This window comes from Passer montanus, unplaced genomic scaffold (assembly GCF_014805655.1).
Source record: "Passer montanus isolate IOZ18808 unplaced genomic scaffold, ASM1480565v1 scaffold2, whole genome shotgun sequence".
NCBI classification, from domain to species: Eukaryota; Metazoa; Chordata; class Aves; order Passeriformes; family Passeridae; genus Passer; species Passer montanus.
This window is the reverse complement of record NW_024366591.1, coordinates 4530209-4549666: the sequence shown is the minus strand read 5'-3', so window position 1 is coordinate 4549666 and position 19458 is coordinate 4530209. Positions and strand designations below refer to the sequence as shown.

The window sequence follows — 19458 nt, the reverse complement described above, 5'->3', positions numbered from 1 at the left end:
AATAAATAATATAAACAAAATAAGGTTTTTTAGTAACAAACAGAATTAAATTGCTGTCCTCAGAAACTGCAGACAATCCAGCCAATCTCCAAACAGTTTTTATAGCTTGCAATTCACCAAATGCCAGTTGTGGTGGAAATCTCCTTCCTGTCTGTCACTCAGGTTGCTAACAATGACATCCCTTTATGGACTCTTACCCTTTGCAGTTGATTTTTTTTTTTTTTTTTTTTTTCCCTCAGGAGAAGAAAAAGCCTAACAAAACCTTCATGGGAGAAGCATGCCATGTTTTCAGGAAGCACTGGGGAACAATCCTGCCTGGAGTGAAATAACATATTTATTTTGCTGACTTGCCAATCCCCAAAATCCCTGTGGAGATTTGTAGAGGTTTTGTAGGTTTGGTCTGTCAGCTTGGCTGTACAACAGATTTGTTAAAGGGTAAGAATTCTCTCCCATATTTGAATTCAAGATTTGCTCCTTATGGTGTTATTTTGTTTAGCTATGGATTTCCACATGCTGTCTTAGTCTGTTACTGCCCAGCTTGCGATTCTGTTTTTACACAATGTTGCTAAGCGGTGCCCTGTTGCTCCTTAACAAAGCTTACCCGGGGGTATCCTTGCTTTTTACACTATTTATTCCTCCAGCAGGATCAGTAAAGACATAAATGTGTTGGTCTCTGGAACAGACGCCACAAATCAGTCTAGCACTTCTTTCTGATTTTAATGGAGATGAGCTGCTTGTTGTAATTTCTTGAATCTCTCATTTAGGATGTAGAGAGACCATAAATCTTAAAGCAACAAACATTCCCAAATCCCACACTTTGAAGTGAATGGGAGCTCCTGGGTCATCAGCACTTTTCAGAAATAAGCTGCTTAACTAGGTGCTGAAGTCATTACATCTTTACTTTTTTTCTTTACGAAAACTTTGGTCTCAATATTTGAGGGAATATACAACAAAAAGTTTGCACAGTGTGAGCAGTGCTTCCCTGAACAGTCTCAGACAAAGTTGTTGGATACTGTAGCATCCAAACTCAGCACTCCTGAATGCCAAGCCAAGAGTTTGGCTCGAAGATTACATTACATTTATTATTAGATTTTGTTTGGTGTGAAGGATTTGGGGTTTTTTTTGCTTTCATAGTTATTAAAAAACCCAAAACAAAACCAACTCAAATATCAGTCTTGTAGTGATTTTATAAAATTAGTTGGGTTATTGTTTGTTTGTTTGGGTTTCTTTAAATTTATTCTATCAGTGCTTTTCATTCCCTATTTTACATCTTCTCTTTTGAAAACTTACTAGTCCTTGACTGTGGTGTGGAATAGTCTAAACAACTGCTATAAATATCTGCTAAAATATGTTTCTCTGCAGAGTATAACATAGCTAAATGTATGCAACATATTATTATGTTCTTATTCTTGCTTCCTCATTTTTGTCTTTAGTTGAAAATTCAGGTTAACTCCATAGTCTCTATAGATGAATGAGTTAATCAAGCTGTGTGCTGTTACTTGAATTGGAGACTATTTTTAAAGAACAAGTACATTTTTTCCATAAACTATGTAGGCAACATACTGAAACAGATTAAAAACCAGACCAATTTCTGAAAAATGCTTGCAAGTCAGTTAGGAAAGGAGGGGAAGAAATATGAAAGTAGTATTGCTTATCATCTATTAATGGATCATATCTTGGCACAAGTGTTTATATTTCACCTCAGGGTAAACTTTTCAGCCTGTTGGCTTACTTTTGAGGGCTGACTCATCCTGGCAGCAGCCTTCAGCAGCCTGGCTTGTTGGAGTAGGCCATGTGGTATGTGACTCATGTTTTAATGGCACAGGACCACTTCTGTGACAGCACTATTGTGGTGATCTCAATGATCTCATTGCGGGCAGGTGCTCCTATTTTGTATTGGGGGTTATTCTGAATCATCTTGTATTATTATCTGTGTGCTCACAGTAGCACAGGAGTTTGCGGGCCTCACAGGTGCCCAAGCACTGCAAAGAAGTAGATAAGAGCTGAACTACCCTAGCGGAGGAGGTAAGGGGCATTCACTGCACTGGAAGTGTGGTGCTCTGCTATTGCTTGTAACCCTGAAGCACTGTTTGTGTGTTGGGCCTTCGACAGGCTGCAGTAGGGCTGCAAGCAGTCTGAGTTCCCCCCTTTGTATCTGCACATTCCAGACCTTTATTAAGTGGAGGCCCTACGCTGGAGAAGCCTGTTCCTGCCAGGGCCCCATGCTGAAGCAGTTCATGAAGAATTGCAGCCCATGAGAAGGACTCACCAGGGAGGAGTTAATGGAGGACTGTCTCCTGAGGAGGGGATCCATGCTGGAGCAGGGACGTGTGAGGAGCCCTCCCATTAAGGAGGAAGAATTGGAAGAAGCAACATGTGATGAACTGACCAGGAGTAAAGTTAAGCCCAGGAAGACAAGGTGGGTGGGGAAAATGTGTTCTTAAGATTTGGTCCTATTTGCCATTATCCTACTCTGATCTGATTGGTAAGAAAAGTAAACTCATTTCCCCAAATCAAGCCTGTTTTTCTGTGATAGTGGGAGAATTGAAAAATCAAAGGAAAGAGTCAATATAGGGCAAGATAGATAAAATTCATCACCTCTCACTGGAAGCCTTACAGAGTCAGTAAAACATGGTTAACATCTGTGGGAAGTAGTAAGACAATTAAATAGAGTTAGGATTTGGTTTTCTATTTGAATGTTAGATTGAAATGTAAATGTTTGTCACAGCAAAAAATTACATTTGTGAGTTTCACTTGTCCACTATTCCCACAAGGGAAAAATATACTTCCATGATGCAGGTGAAACTGAGATTGTTGTTGTAAACCTAAATAGCCCAGATCAAATAAACTAAGTCATTACATCTTGGGGTTCTCTCTCTTTCTCTCTCTTTCTCTCTCTCTCTCTCTCTCTCTCTCTTTTCTTCCTCTTTCTCTTTCTTGTTTAAATTTATCCTAGAAAGAACAATACAGTTGTCAGTACTTCTTCTAGACCCTTTAAAATTCTTCTTCTAAACTTTTTCTGGTGAAAAAGTGTGGGGTTTTGTCAGGGCAGTTAGCAAACTTGCATTGTCTTAAGGTGCTATGAAGAGAATTTGCCACAGTTAGTTTCCTTGCAGACCTTGTCACATTGACCTCAGGGTAAATCTCATCTTCCGAAAAGTAATGGTTTGTTATTATCTTGGGGTGGGCCCAGTATGTGGTTAATGCTGAGAGAGTTCTGAGCAGCAACAAGATGAGGGTGAAGACGGCTTGCTTAGGTGTTAAAACTGGTGAAAGGCAGCAGAGCTGGACTCAGGTTGTGGCTAGTGATGGTAGAATACACACAGTGTCCCAGAGGAGCTGTCACAAATTTCCACAATGGTTGAATTGTTGCAGCCACTGTGATATTTGGGACTCTGACAGCAGAGACCAAAATTAACTTGTGTTTGCACTGAAATGCTATCATTTCAGTTTTGACTACAGGGCTGGCCATCACCTACAGATCATGTGTGTTTCCTAATTGTTCAAGTATTTTGGACCCCTCCCAAAAGGCTTTCAGTGGATTTTGTTACCCTCACATGACCTTTAACAGCTGCCACATATCAGAACTTGAACTGAGCCTGTCAAGGTTGATGTGAATGTTTGGTAAGAAATGAGAAGAAAGCTGGCTTGATTTTACACATGTGGGAAGCTCCTAGGCAGAGGGTCATAAATGCTCTGGTTTCAAAGATAGTGCTTGAGCCAGGAAGACAAAATGGAGCATTTCTGAATAGCACCCAGAGGGCTGCAGAAGATCTGCCCAAGGGCTACAGGCACACGTGCCCTTCACATCTCACAGCCTGCACTACAGAATGTGGCCAGCAGTGCATTTATATGTGTTTTGTGTGTTATACCATTTATATCTCTGTGCAGCCTGCATAACAACACCACAGAATGAGCTCTGGTTTATGGTTTGTGCGCTTTGTGAACTTTTAAATGTTCCTCTTTTGACCCTGGCTTTTTAAATCCTGCAGCTATGAAACCAAAGTAGATTTTGCAAGAGGTAATAGCAGTTACTTGACTTGTCGCTATTCTTTCAGTGTCACTGTAACCAGATACACAAACATCAAGGCACGGCCTTCAAGACACTGTGGAGGTCCCCTAGACCTCCTCCCTCTGCAAGAGAAGCTGGTGCCTGAAGCTCTGAGCCTTTCTATTTTTCTAGCAAAAATAACAGCCTAACTTTGCACAACATTTTAATTTGAACTTGTAATTAAAAAATATGTTGCTTGATTGACCTTCTGTGAGAGAGGGAAATAAATCTCCTGCTTAAGACAGCTATTATATCTGGTGCCACATATCAGATTGTCTCTACAGGTCCCTGTCAAAGCAGAGTTGTAGGCTTATTAGCATCCTGTTAATATGTGCATAAAATGTAGTCTGTGTCTGAGCCCAAATACACAAGTTGGGAAATCAAAGAGAAATCCTTCACACCTTTTTCTGGCTTCATCCTGAACTTTTATTTAGCTTAAAACAACTTCCTTAAGAGAATTTCCTCTTCTAAAGGAAACACCTTTCTCCATACTTAGCAGGGGAATACTGCATTGAATTATTTTTGGAGTGACACAGTCACTATTGGGAGAGAATTTCTTTAATCATGACATATGAATCTTAATTTTATCTTGTGTAAAGTATCAATCAATTTGAAAAGTATTGACCCATCTGTGCCTTTTTTTCTTTATAGGTAAAAGTTAGGGAAATGTTGAGCAGAGAGTATTTTCACCTGTATTTTATCAAAATCTTACTAAGAAAGTGCTACAAAAGCTGCTCTGCATTACAAGTTTTGTTCTATTTATACAAACAATTGTAGCATACTTGAGTACTTTAGGGCTTTATTAACTACAAAATTACCTCTAAAGCTCGGGTCAGTTCCATACTGACTTGGATATTGCAGTGGAAAAGCCTTGTCTTTAACAGTAATTGTAATTTAGAATTCCATCTGTTTAGCTTATGTTGGTAAGCAATGAATTTAGACTGAATTAACATGAGTTACACTAAACTGAAATAAAATGTTTGTAAAAGTTTAAAATTCAGTGTTTAGTTTAAGCAAGAGCTGTGAGTTGCAGGTGGGGAAGGAATAGGATAGATCCTTGTATGCACTCTTTTGTCTGGTGCCTTGTCTCAAATGTGCCTCACGAGCTGTTAGGAATTGTTAAAAAAAACTTAGGTGATTCTGTTAAGGCTTGAGGGCTAAGAGAACCTTCTTTTGGTAATGGAGGCTGAAGTGCTTTGAAAATCAAACCAGCTACTTACATTCTTTAAATAAATCTAATGTTATTTACATTATTTCAATAAATCTAATGTAACACTTCAGTTTCCAATAGCTTTATGTTGTTCAAACTGTCAAAAGCCTATTTTTATATTTTGTTCTTAGAGATTTTTTTCCAAAGTATTTTTTCTCTTTATTCTCCTGACCTGCAGCTGCCAGTGAAAGTGGTTCCTGAATTGGGTGCAGTTACTGTCCTGCAGAACCAGTAGCCTCCAGGCAAGCTCTTCCCACACTCACGTGCCAATAGGCATGGAAAATTGCTGTATCCAATTACTAAGTTGTCATAACAATTTGTAAAAGTATGCTAATGCTTCTTTTTACAGGAGTGGCTCGCACATTATTGCTCGGGGCTTCCACAGCATTATTTCCCATTATATGTTATGTCAAATGTCACATGTGTGACTGGAAAATGCAGACCTCCTCTACCTGGGCCTGCACACACAAGATGGTGAACTTTTGTAGCCTTGTCCACTGTGTCGTGTGGGCCTCAAAGCCTAAAAAGAAACAACAGTTCAAATTCTCTTCTAGTATCTTGAATTTGTTTAAGTTGTATGTTTTCCACAGTGAGTGATATACATGGATTTCATATAAGTATGGAAATTAAATTAGATTTTAAAATAAAAACAATTTCTTTTCTGCCCAAGATCTACCTGTGAGGGAGACTACGGTTTTAGAAATGAATAGCTCAACTTTTTTGTTTTAAAAGCCTGTAGATGTCTAATTTCACTCATGTTCATTTGCAGGCATGTTTGCATGGCTATAGTGCGCCCTGGAGTGTTTTGGGTATACAGCAGGAAAACAGCGGTGGTGATGAAAATAAGCATATTTAATTAAGTGACCATGGCTGCTGACAAACTTTAAATTGGCTTTATGCCAACCATTTTAAACTGGAAGTACTGAGATACATTAAAATATTACTATTAATGTTTATGTAGCAAAAGTCTTTAGAGCTAATTACCTCAGACCTACTTTGAGCCTCCAGCTGCTCTCCTTTGGCACTTGGAGGCTCCCATGATGAAGTGGGGCTAAGGTTGGATGGATGGACATGCTTTGCCTTGTGTGTGCCAGCTGCCAGTGGGTGTTTTGGTCCACAGCTCCATACTGAGTGGGTGCTGAGTCCTGAGAACTGACTTTCATTCTGCAGGTTCAGCCTCCTCTGTTCAGTGCTGTGCTAATGCAGATGTGGACAGGGATGTGCTCCTAGATTCTGCTGTTTAATTAATGTTTCCATAATGCATCGTATGAGGTGTGAAACTCCTGGTCCTCTGGAGTCATTTGTACTGATGAAGTCTGTAAAACTTAAAACCTTTAGCTTGGGCATGAAGTTCATTGATATATTAACAGATAATCACTCATTTTTAATCTCAACAGCTATTTATTTTGAGAAAAAAAATAAAGATAACATAAGACTGCAGGCTTGGCTATGAGAGACTATTAAAAAATGAAAGTGTGTAGGACTAAAGGATGGTAATTTTGGAATTTTTCTCAGGTGCTTTCTTCAGAAGAACAGAATTTAGAGAATGTTGAAGAGGAAGAAGGGAAAAGTAGGAAGCAGGAGAAACTGAGAGCTGGATTCTCATCTAACGGAGGACCTGCATCTATTTCTCTGTTGGATGTAACAGGTAGTACAAGAAAACCCCCCCTAAAGTACTTCTGCAGTGAAGTAATGCACCAAGAGACATGCTTTGATGCTTCAAATTTACCACCTCTATGAACTCAAATCTCACAGCTGCTCCGTGTGGGAATGGATATATGAGATGGGTTATGGAAAGTGGAAGCAAGCGGGTGTATCCAGCAGAGCCACTGCTTTGCTCCTCTCCCTGCCTGCAGAAGGCTAGGCTTTCGTTGCCTGTGAGCTAGCGTAGCTGCAGACTGGGGCTGTAAAACTGTGGTGTGTGACCTGATGATCTCCATGGTGTCTCCTGGTATTTCTGTTTTACGGTCCTTTCACACGTCCCCAGCCTTCCCAGTGCTTGCATGACTGGAATGCAGCACCAGACTCCATGAGAAGACAGGTGAAATGGTTGTAAAGTAACTTGGAAATGAAAGCTTTTGCTCCCCTCCTCACCCATTTTGGATTTCCATGGGATTGTTAGCATGACAGGGTTATAGTTATATTTGAAGGAGCACAAGATGTGAATCACTGTATGTAGGCTGGTGTTTCAGTTGTGACTGTGACAGTTGCTTTTCAACATTTGAATATCAATATAGCACTGGTAGATATCTGTGAATCTTTTCAAGATGTTGGCCACAGCAATGCAGAGAAAGGCATATCTCACGTCTACGTTTAACTTGATTTCTAGCATTGGGCTCTGACTTCTATAATTTAGAGCCACTTTTAATCATAATGTCATTTAGTCATGTCTTTATGCTTTCTACCCATTTTGTAAATAATTGGCATGAGAAGGGAAAATCCTAAAGGAGGTGACAGTAGAAAATAAACAGAGAAAAACAGTAAATGCAATCTCTGCCCCTTTCTCTCCTTATTTCTGAGTTTAGTTTATTTAGGGCATGTGAAGTAGCACATAGTTTTTTTCATGCAGGGAGAAACTGTGACTGAAGATTTTATATGTTACTAGTACAAGCCTGAATTTTTCAATTTCTTTAAGACTTAGCCTTGCAAGAATGCCAGGTGTGAATCTCATCCAAGCATTAAATATTTTCCCCTATTTAATGTGACCATTAGTGGTTTAAAAGAACTTGTGAACTGTACCCAGTTGTCCTGAGCAGGTTTTTCTTCTGAGATATTTGCCTGTGTGGAATGACCTGCATTTATAGGCAGTAAATGCTAACACACAGTTAGCTGGCTTGGAGAAAAGAAATGGTGCCACTGGTTCCAATAGCGCAGGAGACACCATTGAGAGACACTACTGATGAGAGGTGTTCTTACTGTTTGCATGGATGCTGTGCAAAACATGAGTAGAACCTTGAACTGCTAAAGAATAGCACATGTGGAAAAACTATTGTCTCTAACTGACACTGCAGTGTCAGGTGAATGGAAGCAGTGAGTTAAACAAGTTCCTTCTCTGGGTTAAGTTTAATTTCTGATCTCAGGAGTGATGACATGTTCCCACCTTTCCTCTTTGGCAGCACTGACAGATCTGTCCTTTACTTGGTAACAAGCTCCCACTAAATGTTTCAAGTGTTTTTGTGTATCTCTGTCATATTTAAATAGCTAACAGGTTCGAAACAGACAATTTCTTAATATTCAAATAGTGAACCTCATTTTCTTGGGAAAATAGAACAGCATTATTTCTTTACAAAAATACTTGAAACTTCCACAAATCTCTGACTATAATAAGATATAGTGATCTACAGTTTGAATGAGAGCATAAGATGGTTTTGTTTACATGAGACATTTAAATTTTGACTTACTTTGTAAGCCCAATATAATGGGAATTTTCACAAGTGTGTGAATCTTTATAATCCTCCCTAATCTTGTATCATGGGATTCCTCTCAATATTAGCTGCTAAAAGTTAAGTATCTCTCCTAAGGGAGTAATCTAGGAAGTAATTCCTCACCCTCCCCCAGCAGATACCATGCCAGGGATTCATCTCACCTGTTTTACTCACCTATCCTAGAATGGGATGAATGGCAATCTGGAGACACTTATCTCTCTTACTTGACAACAGAAGGAGCCTAGATGACTGGCTTGGACAAGCCACCTGATTTCTAGGTGGTTGTAGAGCAGGGGCACTACCTCTTTTGGCCTTAGAGTATACTATGCAGTTTTCAGAGATATATTGTTAGTGCTGAAAGGGTTGAAAATATATGTGCACTCAGTTTTGCAAATAACACCTTTCTATTAGCTGGTCTTTTGTGTATGGATTCATGTGCACTTAGATGATTAGTATTTAGTTGTGTTATTTTCTGTCCCAAATTTCTTTCTGAGAAGTATCAAGGCAAAACTGAAATGTGTGCATGCAGATAAGTTACAGAGGCACAACTGCTCGCTCCTCAGAGAGGAACAGGGAAGCTCTCATAATGGGTGAAACTCCCCAGTCAGTGTGGTACCTGGGAAAGGCCAGTCTAGACTAACCTCAAATGGAACAAAAAACCCAACTCTGAAAATTCTGTAAATGTCCACAATAGCTGTGGTCTTTGAGCTGTGCCGGAGAATGTTTGAGTTCACATGTATTCATGGAGCAGCACATCAGCAGAGTCCACTCAGTCCAGTTCTTTGATAGGTCTAGCTGTGGAAATAGGCAAGCTGGTTTGCCTTCCTGTACTCAGGCTTCCTCACATGTTGTTTTTCTGTATTGCTGAGGAATATCAGTGCCTGGATTGTTTCATTCACTTCTGTCACACAGTGCTCCTGTCCCAGCATGCCAGGGAACAGTGATGTAGAGCCTTCAGCACTTGGTTTCCTTCTGAACCAAGAGTATTCAGACAGGTATTGAATTTTTCTACCTTTGTGGCCACATGGTCTCCTTGAAGTGCAGAGCCACTGAGCAGCAGCAGTGAGAAGTCAGGACTGCTGCAGTCCTCAGTGGTTCCTAGACACTTCCTATGACATGAGCACCAGACAGGTGAGCTCTAGGTACACACAAGGACTGTGGCTTGTTTGTCAATGATTTTTCTGGATTCTATGCTGCCTGTATCTGGGCATGATAAGGGCACTTCTGTACCACATACCTGTATGGCAGTACCAAGACACAAGGTTCAATGTATATATTTGGTTGTTCTTCAAAATTCATTGGATAAGTGTTCTGGGAATTCCGTTGCAGAGTTTATCCCTCTGTCACAGATGATTTTCAGTGCTGTTTGTGGGGGCTGTTGCATACAGAGGCTGCACAGCTCTGTCATGCTGCTGCAGGAGCAGCAGTTGGCAGCTTCACTGAGAACTGTCAGCAGAGACAGTGGAGGGAGCAAAGAGTTGAGTAACTGGGCACACCTTTGCCCAAAGACAGTGGGGATTTAACATCTAGTGCAAGTGGAAAGTAAACTACTCATTTGCTGTTGTTTGCTTTGATTTTTTTTTTTTTCAAACAGAAAAAATCAGTGGAAAAAATTAAGGAAAACCAAAGACAAACATGGAGAGCTCTGAATTAGTACAATTTTAGTCTGCTTTTCTTGTTGTATTGTAATGCCAAAACCATCAAGAAACTCTCAAGCTTCACCTGGTGATGTTTTGGTTAACTTGCATTTGGCAGTGGTGATAGAAACAGAAATGGCACAGGAGAGCACCCTGGCTGTGGCTGGTTGTAAGACAAATGTTGATTTAGTGGAGTCAAATGGGTTGTTTCACCCATATTGTTTTATATCATGACATTCACTAAGAAGATCTCTCAGTTCTCTGGGCTGAACTCTGACTTTCTTCTGTATTTTGCAGTGCTATAATGCCATGAAAGTACTTTTTCATTTCAGAAAACCAGTGACAAGCTGGTAAAATATTGATTTGGGAGATTGTAACCTGCTTTGTTATTTTCTATTTTACAATCTCAATGTAAAGGTGAGAATCTTAGTTTGTGTCATATTTCAATAAAACTCTGTGCTCCCTAAGGGAAGAAGTAAGGCATGATCTATGAGTGACTTTAAAAGGCTTGGGTAATTTATTGAGGTTTTTGGATAAGAGATGCAAAATATTTTACAGTTGATATAACGATCTCAAAACTGTATATATTTTGTTAAATGGTTTTAGCTAAAGTAGAATATATTTTCTACTCCTTTTTAATTCTTGCAAACTTTGACTTACTTTTGAGAGCAATGTGCTTTTCACTCTGTTTAACTGGAAAATTTCTGATTTGAAAAAATAATGTCCTTGTTGCAAAAATCTGAGAATTCACACATTTTTTTCTCAGTAAGCCCATTTGCCTGACATCAGCCATTGTGTTATGCATTCTCCTCCAAGAGAGAAGTTGAAAAGGAGTAAGAGAGAGACAAAGAAGAAAAGGATCACAGTATCTCAATTTTATTTTCTTTCCTGAAGAGTATTCTCTTTGGACAGACAGTAATTGTAGTTTCTAATGAAACAAACATGAAGGGAAACAGAAGACAACTACAAACAGGTTTATGGGCCTATCAGCAGGAATATGTGGCTACAAATTGTAGAGTAAATGAAACAGCCTGTTGTTTCCTAAGCCTGAGTTTGTGAGTGTTATGCCAAAGTATTTGAGGAGGAGCTAGAGCACCAGGCGGTGTAAAGGATACCTGCTGAGCCCTAATTGGTGCCCACTGTTGTTAATGGCTTCCTGTGGCTGAGTGTTTACTTGTCATTTGTTTTGTGCTTTGTTTCCCAGCTACTAGAAGGGGAAAAAAATACTGACCAAAACTTTATTTTACTTTTAAGTGAACATCCTAGGACATCAACTGCCCCACTGCAAATTGTCTCATACTTCAGACTGTTCCTTAGTCCTCTTAGGCTTCTAAAGTTACATTTTCTTTGAATATCGTTTTTGAATTTGAAAAGTCAGCAGATTTTTTCAAGATATATTATTTATATATATTATAAAATAAATTATGTATTATATGCAATATGTATTTCTGATATGCGAAAATTATGCAATAACCACATCTGGGACTTTTGCCTACTACAAGGCTTTGCATGGTTGAACATTTGAAAAATACTACAGATAACACTGGTTTATTTATAAGCATCTGTTTTCTTAAAATGCCCATTTATCTTATAAATCTCAATATTTTTTGTGGGATGTCTGTTGAAGAGGAAGAAGAATGAAACCTTGCTCAGAACTTCCATACAGAAGAGTTCTCTTTCTGTATGTAATACAGCTTCTGTCCGGTTTAGTGATTTTTTTTGTTGTTGTTCTAATCCAAAGAGACTAAAAGAAAACTATACAGGCCAGTGTCTCAGACCCTTCGCTTATCCTGTTCTTGGTTTCCCTAACAAGAGAGCCTGTTAGCACCAGCTACAGTGTGAACACCTCCCTGCTGTAAAAAAGGAGTGAAACTGCTGTTTTTAACTAGGACAGCGAATAGTTTGTGGTGAATATCCACATATACACATTACTGATGAAGAAGGAATTAGAACAGTAAAAACATCCTAATCCTATAATCTTAAATCCTCTGCTTCTCCTACACTGGGTTGTGGTGTTGGGGTATCTTTTGAGTGGTGTCAAGGGAAATTTAGTTTCAGTAATCCTAGAGAGCAACACAGACTTTGGAGAAAAAATACCTCTATCTCAATTTAGCAATTAATTATTACTGAATGAATGTTTAGGTATTTGTCCTCTGTTCAGTTGGGTGTACAGTTTGAAATACACAAATATAACATGGTTGCAAAGACCTGAATCAGTTTGTAAGAAGGCTGTGTTTGAGAGCCAGTTCTCTAGCAGGTTTCAGACAGTGTTTGAGATGCCCTCAGAGGCAGACCAGACAATGTGGGAGAAGCTTTCATCGAAGTGCAGAGCACTTTGTCTGAGCATATAAATCTAATTCCTTGATTACCACTGACTCTGGTTTCAGCTCTGTTTCACCTATATATCTCTCCCATATGCATTTGGCTCATACACCATACATATGGTGCACTGTTCACAGAGTATTATCTCATGCTATTTTGTGTTGCCAACCTAGATAACACTGTCTGGAGCTCTCCTTTATCAGGCATGGAGTTTGGAAGCTACTAAGATCTGGAGGATACTTTACACAGTGTAGAAGACAAGGAGTTAGGTATTGAGTTCCAAACATTTAATCTGTGCTGACCGAAGTACTGGAGAGAGGGTGAAGAAAGCAGGGTTCAAAATGTCCTTAACATATAGCCAGGTGGATTTTCCACTTTGCAGGCTGATCTCAGGAAAAGCACACTCAACTAGTGTGGGAGACCTTTCCTGTAATTCCTGAAGGATCTTGATGAGTAAGAAAAAAAAAAGCTGCTTTCCTCTGAGTGGAAAGATGATGCTCAGAAAACAGCAAAGGGAAGAATAAACAGATTTGTCCCATCTCCAAGGGGAAGCTTAGTATATTTTAGGATATTCTCATTCCTAATTATATATCTAGAACATCTTCTAAGATTTAGCAAGGTATTTGGTATCTTTGATTTTTTCTTGGGTTTGAGTATTAACTAAAGAATATTTTCATACCATCTTTCTCAGACTGGAAGGCTAAAGAATAAACTACAGAACCAACAGGACTATGAAGAAATTTGGCTACTGTTTCCACTGGGCTGTAATGGATAACAGCTCAAAAGAAAAACTGAAGATATAAAAATCAAAAAGTTGAGTTTCTTACACGCTTGGTGGTAGTTGAATATTTAGGCAGTTTAGTTGGGGAAGGAGGGAAAGGAAGCCTCAAACAAAAACTGATTGCAAAAAGTGACAGCAAGAAGGCAGCAAGTAAAGAAGCCACACCTTTAAGTGTTGTAGGAGTGTGTAACTCATTAGCATCAATGGATCAGTGCTTATTTATGTCACTTGAGAATCAAGCCCAGTAATATGGCGTTGTTCCTTTAGTGTAATTCTTCTCTCACAGTGTTTTTGCTTCCTGATAAACCAAAAGCATCCCAGTGTCTAGAAATAGGAAAACTGAACTACTTTTGAAAAGACATGTGAAATGCTAAAATCCAAATGAATCCAATTTTTCAATTATTTAAATAAAAGAAAGAAGTCTCTCTGCCAGAATATGTAGAGAGTCTGATTAATTTGCCCATGATGTGAACAAGTGGTTTTCATTACTGACTGTACTACAGCATGATTATTCAAGGACATAATTCTTTGGATTAGGATGAGAAATATCTTCACTTTTGGTTTTGATAATTTGTGTGTCACTTGCTTATTTTGATCCTCTTAAAAGTCAGTGAAATAAGAAGATCTTGTTCTTGGCTTTTGCTATCTTTCTCCTCTCTTAAACTTTCCCTATTTTTTTTTACACCTGTATGTTGGTTTGTACCCTAATTTTTACAACAATCAGCAAATATAGACTTGGTTTACTGTAGCTCTTCCATTAGTCTGATTTTGCCTGTTGAATCAAGGCTACCAGATATATGAAATAAGGTAAAGGGGTATTTGTTGATTAAAACTGTTCCGTTGATTTTCTATACAGGTTTCTCAATCTCCTTCAGTAAATCTGGAGAATAGATTACTCTGTCTATAGTATAAAATGTCTTACACAAATATATAAGTACTCTGATGGTAAGAAATTTTTAAAAAATAGAGATAAATGCTACTCTAGAAACTGAGTACCCAAGTCTTGGAAAACTGTTAAAATGGAACCATTTTTATTTCTTTCACATTACCAGTAAATTTCTGATTATGGTTTTTCTTTGACTTTAGAGTGGTGTTTTCCAAAATCTTGCCTTCTGGTGCCTTTGTAAGAACCATTATGGAGCAGCTGGCTCTAATTTCTCTAAGCAAAAGATGTCAGCAGCTGAAAAAGGCAAGCAACTTATGTTATAATTAAACAAAACATTTGTGCTTTCAAACTGTGCTGCTCAGACTGGTACTGTGCCATCCAAAGTCATTCCTCCCTAAGCTGTGCTTCATACAGGACAACAGTGGAGGCAGCTGCCATGACCTGCTGTGGCAGGAGACCTGCTGCCTCATTTCTTATGGCTGAAATGCTTATACAAAGGCAAAATATTTATTTTACTGATAGATCTGGAAAGAAATGTTCTTCCAGTTCCCTGGAAAGCACCGTTCTTCCAGCAAAACAGCATTTTTGCCTGTCAAGCTGTGGCATCACTTTGGTTTTGCTAGACTAGTTGTGCCCCATGGTGGTGGAATTGCTCCTTGCCTTCCCTGCAGTATTCTTCAGCCAGATGGCTCCTGGCAAGGTTTAAATTTGGACCTAGGCTTAGGAACATGCTCATCCAGTATCTCAGTTCTTTATACCTTCTTCATTGTGAAGAATGATGTTTAACACCCTCGTAAACACAAGGAGAACTTGGGGTGATCCTTTCATTTTACTGTAAATTTGAGAAGGAACTCACGTACACCTGCATACCATGGGAATAGGGTGGAAAGGGACCATAGAAAGAGGATAGAAATATTAATTATTCAGTGTTTCTAGGCTCGGAAAGTTCTCTGTCAGGTTCAGGGACCTGCTGCTTCTGATAAGAAGGAAGCCAAAGATCTAAAGGAAAGAATTTTGGTCAATGTATCCAGGTTTTTGATGTTCCACATGAACATATGTAGCACGAAGGCAGCGAGAATGTTTGGGGGTGTGTAAGTTGAAGAATGAGATAAGGAGGGTGAAAGTGCTTAGAAGAAACTTCATTTGAGTTTGCCCCAGTCTTGCTATGTCTTCCCTTCCAGCTCATTATGTCCCTGTGCAAAAGTGCTGTAAACTAAAAATGCAAAAGGGGCAGGTTTAAAGGATGGTGATGAAGAATGCTTGACAAGACTCAGTAGCACACCCAGTTTTTAATTGCATTAATCAAAGGGATTCATTCTGAGATCTGAAAACTATTTTGGTAAAAACACCCTTTTCATATAAGTTGGTGATGAAAAATGCTTGCTGAAATAGCAGCAGGATATGAAGGAAACCAAAGTATCTCCCATTTTTACTTGAGGCCCCTTCTCACCTCCTCCCCTCAAAGCCCCTTGTTTCCCCTCTTTGTGTACAGTTCCCCTTGCAGCTGTGCCCTGAGAGATGAGCCGTGGTGGGCCTCGTTCCTCACACCTCCGTGTGATGCACACACCGCTCTCCCAGTCTGCCAGACTTGGCAGTATTTCTTGGGTCAGGCTGTCAGGTTGCTGAGGATAAGTGAGGGTTTAATTTGCAGTTTGCAATCTTTTCCTAAGTAGAACGTGCTCTGGTGAGAAGTCAAAAGCAGGTATATGATTATGAACTCAGTGGTTCCATCCATCTATCTTTTCATAAAGTCAATTCTGTCCAGATGGTATTTCACATGTTGGGCCTACTAAGCTCATTTATATTGCAAGGGACAAAAATAACACCCCCTTTTTACAGCAATTAAAAATGTGGTGACCCTTGCTCTCTTCTAATCTTAAATCCAGGTATTTTTATTATACACCTGTGATCATTTTATCATTGAATTTACCTGTTCTAGGCATATAAGTTGCTGTATAAATTGCCACATTTGTGTATAAATTAGGACACAGTTCTAGAATAGAATTTTTTATTTAATGTCTTTTACAAATTTAGAGCCTATTTACCAAATGATAACCTGGACAATGAAGCAGTTTGAAAGAAAAGAGAAGTATGCTTTTTTTTTGGGGGGGGGATTACCGAGTAGGAAACTAGGACTTTATCCTGTATATAGGACTGAAACTTTTATTTGTAAATACAATAAGTGTATTACCTGACCCCTAACCTTTAAACAACTTGGAAAAGCTTAGCATTGGTAAATACTGGCAGTATTACTACCAGTTAAAGATGTAGTTGTATAAATGAGGAGTGGTCTACCCAGTTTTGAAGACGATTTTGCAGTAAATGAAGATGAGATTTTTATTTCTCTCCTTTTATTTTCCCACATTTTTTTCCCCACGATTCTAGTGATGGAACAGGAACCAGAAGTTAATTTTTCTTTCAAAGAAGGTTATTGTCTTGAATGAAAAAAGAAAATGGAGTTTTTTGAGATGAAACTTTAATAATCTTTTGGTTTAATTTTAATATACCTTTTTTATTTTCTTAAAATGAGGCAGGTGTTCTTAAGTGATACCCCATTTGATGTTGTGATGTGATACAGCTTTATTCTCTTCTCAGAAGGGCTTACACCAAACATTCAAGTAACTGATCATCGCAACCACTTTTCCCCCAGACAATGTAACAACACAGCAATTTTAATAGTGTTTGTGTAAAGGACTTTTCTCCTCCCCATCACTCATCCATAATGCGTGGGTTGCTTTCTGTTTTAGCTCAAGAGAGAAGGCGCAAGTTTTGGCCCCATGCCACAGAGGTGGCAGAGCTCCCACACTGGTCTGATGTCCTCATCTCCAGTGGTGAAGAATGGCCTTGCCAATGCCCAGCTGTTCCTTGGACATCTTCAGCTGGGTCCCTTGCAGCTGATGTCATTGTCAAGGCTGCACATTACTCCTGTGGCAAGGATGTGGATGACAAGCTAGATTTGAGTTAAAGGATTTAAGCTATAAGGTTGAGGCTTTTAAGGTGGCTTTTAATGTGAGAGGAAGAGATGACTGATTTGATATGATAAATACTTCTCTTTTGATCAATAGAGGGCTTCAGCCTCCTGTCCAGTCCCTCTCCTTCCAGTTAGACTAGTGCTGTGTGGAACTCTACATCATGTGGCGCTCTTGCCTTTGGCCCACAGCATACTGGATGATACCAGATGGTATCTTTTGGCAGTAGGCTGGAAAAGGGCTTGGATAGGCAAATTTCACTCTGCTTTCTCTCTTTGCACCTGCCAGCTACATTCTCCAAGCTGGAACCAGGAGTAGCTTGCAGAGAACATCATACACAGATGAGGGGGGCTTGGGCCTGTTTCATGTTTTTGTGTAGGCTGATAGGAAGGCTTGGTACCCATGCTTTACTAAAACAGATTTATTCCACTGTCACTAAAAGCATGTTCATTTCCACCTTTACTGTCTGGGCAGATGTTGTCTCTATAAACTTCATTCTTCAAATTACTTTTCCATAGAATTCAGCCACCAGCTGATGTCTTTAGGAGGATTTAGATTAAATCTTGTGCAGTGTGCAGAGCTGTCAAGGAGAGCATGAAAGAAAGTTGAAATTACCCATTAACAGAGCAAAAGTGAAAACACACAAGTATAATTGTTCTCATTCTTTATTTAAGATAAAACCCACATGTGAACTACTGCCTAGTCTGTGTTAGATGCCAGGAAGCCAAGTCATGCACCTGGAGAAAGTCCTGGGTGATTTCCCTCTGTGACAGCACCCTGGGCTCCCACCAGGTTAAGTGGCAGCAGAAAAAAAGTCCCAAGTGCTGGCGGTGAGAAAACAGCCTCTCTCAGCTCATGGAAACAGACTTATTTGTAGCCACTTTTGGGTGACTCTCTGTAATTGTTCCCAAAGGAAGGGAGGGTTGGCTGGAGTGTCACCAAACCGTGAGGGGGCCTGGATGGCCTTTCATCCTGCCCCAGGCCAAGGGTGGCCATAGAGACCCTGTTTGCCTGACCCAAAGCAAATATGCCTTGCCTCAGTGCTTGTTTTTGTGTGCTTGGCTGAGGCTGAAGTGATTGCTCACAAACAGGTGAGAGAAAAGTAAAGCAGAGAAATGAAGGGGCAGTCTTTAATGCAAGAAAATGGGAAAAGACCATTTGAAAATTACTTGAAAACCCCTGAGCCTTTCAGGCTATAATACTGGCAGGATAAAAGACGAGCAAATGAAGTGCAGTCAAGGTATTTTTAGAGCAGTTATACTCTATGGAAAATAGAAAATTCAGGCTATGAGTTTAGATGGGATGATTGCAATAAGTCTGCTCTTTTGGCATGTCCAGCCTGAGGCAGCTTAGCTGTGGTCTCAGGAGAGGAGTGAGGAAGGAAAAGCAAGAGGACAACATGGTACATGCAAAGACTGGCTTCTGGAAGCTGGCTTTCCTTCCTCCTAATATTTTGCATTTTAAGAATATATTTCTAGTCACATAAAGAGCTACAAATACTTATGATACTGAGCCACTCTATTGTGATAACCTATGCAATGCAAGTCTATGGGCAGCCACTGGAGTGCAAGTCTATGGAGAATCAGGCCCAGAAAGCTTTTGTTTTCCTCTATGAAATGCAAATGGAATTCAATCAAAGGCCTGCTCACAAACTGGCACTAATTTAAATGTATCTCTGTTTTTTAACTGATACATTGATGTGGGTTTTACATAGACATTGCCTAGAGCATTTCCTGGTTTTGTATTGTGGCCCATCAGGGTTACAGAGATATATTCAACTCCTGTATTAATATTTGCTTGCACTCTTAGGTGCTTATGCTCACAGAGAGAACATCCACAAATGTTAGTTCCATTGCATTTTCCCTTAATTCCCTGCTCCCATCGTAAAAAGACAGGCAAGTCTTCTTTCAGTTTTTATTTTATTCAGTTGTTCTCTTCAGCTTTGGTTAAATGAGGATCCTCCACCTCATGAAGTTAAAACATAATTCTTTAAAATAATTTTTTTCTCCAGTTCTTGTTCTCCAGCTCTAGTTTACAGAAAGGCCAACTTCTTGTTATTCTGAGATCAGAGAATTTTTATGGGATTGCTGCAGGGAGCAACCCTAGACTACAGGAGGACCAGAGACAGAGTTCACATTTCAATACTTCTCTTGAGTCTTAAAAGACAAAACAGAATA

At 39.4% G+C, this 19458-nt stretch overlaps 1 long non-coding RNA gene across 1 annotated transcript in view; it reads left to right on the top strand.

Annotated features, from left to right (window-relative positions):
• The first annotated feature begins 245 nt into the window (after window positions 1-245).
• LOC120501470 overlaps window positions 246-19458 on the top strand; it is a 48785-nt gene continuing 29572 nt past the window's right edge. The window contains exons 1-3 of the long non-coding RNA XR_005627304.1: window positions 246-435; window positions 2169-2419; window positions 6777-6909. This is a non-coding gene — a long non-coding RNA (uncharacterized LOC120501470). The remainder of the gene's footprint in view (window positions 436-2168; window positions 2420-6776; window positions 6910-19458) is intronic.